Consider the following 1,978-nt stretch of genomic DNA (forward strand, 5'->3'; position numbering starts at 1 on the left):
CCCCCCCCCATCCCCCGCCCCCGACCCCCGCACCCTCTCCAGAGCCTACTCAGTTCTGCAGCAGCGTCCCCTGTCATGAATGGGAACATACCGCACAATCCAAATCGTGTCAAACCGCCACTGATCGGCAATGAAACTTCTGTGCTCTATCTCCTCACAGAGAAGGCGGTGACACACACACAGAACCCAGCTGATAAACTTTGGCCTTCCCTCGGAAATCTACCACACCGATTCAGACAAGACATACAATGACCATTTTTCAAAAAAATTATCGCTGATTATTCATACGTATTAGTTAGAATTTCTTGTGATTAAACAGTTAGTCGTAATGTGCCTTTTTTTCTATATAACACGTGTAGTGTGTGTGTGTGTGTGTGTGTGTGTGTGTGTGTGTGTGTGTGTGTGTGTGTTTGATTTTCTGTAATTATACAATATGAATGCTATTAACAAACTTGTTGCTTCATGCAAACAAGTTTGTTTGTTTTTGTTTTGTTTGTTTTGTTTTGTTTTTTGTTGTTGTTTTTTTTTTTGCTGTAGTCTGAAACAATTCGAACGCATCGTTTACTTTCACATACAATTAAAGTATGCAAGTTTCCATATCAAACTTTAGCATATTGAAGATATTGTCATTTTCCCACTCAAATGTTTCTATGCACCTTGTCTTTTCTTCTTTGCCACTTTCATACACATTTGTTCCTGATGTGTTCGCGTGAAATTCCCAAGCATTGCGACAAACTTCTGTTGGCTCTTTCACGCAATAATGATAAGATTTTATGAAATCAGAATGGTCGTGGTGCAATGAAATAATCATTAATGCTGCTACCTGACTCACTTTTTAACTCCATCAAATAATTATTTCCATCGCTAGTTCACACACAGGTGAGAGAAAGAGAGAGAAAGAGAGGGGGACAGACAGAGAGACACAATGACAGAGAGAGAGACAGAGACACAGAGAGAGACAGAGACGAGATGAGATTCCGAATGTATAGAAAAAATTACCCTCATCTGAACAAGATGCGTTTACCTAACTTATTCAAATGTACTCTCTCTCTCTCTCTCTCTCTCTCTCTCTCTCTCTCTCTAGTGGAGTGATGGCCTAGAGGTAACGCGTCCGCCTAGGAAGCGAGAGAATCTGAGCGCGCAGGTTCGAATCACGGCTCAGCCGCCGATATTTTCTCCCCCTCCACCAGACCTTGAGTGGTGGTCTAGACGCTAGTCATTCGGATGAGACGATAAACCGAGGTCCCGTGTGCCGCATGCACTTAGCGCACGTAAAAGAACCCACGGCAACAGATGGGTTGTTCCTGGCAAAATTCTGTCGAAAAATCCACTTCGATAGGAAAAAAGAAACAAATAAAACTGTACACAGGAAAAAATACAAAAAAAATGGGTGGCGCTGTAGTATAGTGACGCGCTCTCACTGGGGACAGCAGCTCGAATTTCACACAGAGAAATCTGTTGTGATAAAAAGAAATACAAATGCAAAATAGATATATATACATAATTATATGTATATATACATATACATACATTTATCTATTTCATATATATATATATGTGTGTGTGTGTGTGTGTGTGTGTGTGTGTGTGTGTGTGTGTGTGGAGAGAGAGAGAGAGAGAGAGAGAGAGAGAGAGAATGTAGCGCTATACCGTAACGGCGCGTTCTACCTGGGGAGAGCAACACAACTTTCACACAGAGAAATATGCTGTGACAAAAAAGTAATACAATACAATGCAATGCAATGCAATACAATACAATACAATACAATGCAATACAATACAATACAATACAGTGCAATTCTTTTCTGTCGAAAACCGACACGGACCACAAACCTGATTTTCTGCGGTCGTAATCTCTTCTCTCTGAGAGTGAACAGCTGGCTTTTGAAAAATATGTCGGAAAATTTCCTGAAGAAACGCAGCACACGATCTGATAATCATTGCGATCAATGTCCAATTGTTTACAAATGGAGTGTTG

General features: G+C 40.9%; 1 protein-coding gene across 1 annotated transcript in view; it reads right to left on the reverse strand.

Annotated features, from left to right (window-relative positions):
* Positions 1-1,687, reverse strand: part of LOC143287857 (UPF0764 protein C16orf89-like) — a 42,889-nt gene extending 41,202 nt beyond the window's left edge. The window contains exon 1 of the mRNA XM_076596095.1: positions 1,651-1,687. The gene's annotated coding sequence lies outside the window, so the exon portion shown is untranslated. The remainder of the gene's footprint in view (positions 1-1,650) is intronic.
* Between the last annotated feature and the right edge of the window lie 291 nt (positions 1,688-1,978).

The sequence above is a fragment of the Babylonia areolata genome, chromosome 12 (assembly GCF_041734735.1).
Source record: "Babylonia areolata isolate BAREFJ2019XMU chromosome 12, ASM4173473v1, whole genome shotgun sequence".
In the NCBI taxonomy this organism is placed as follows: domain Eukaryota; kingdom Metazoa; phylum Mollusca; class Gastropoda; order Neogastropoda; family Buccinidae; genus Babylonia; species Babylonia areolata.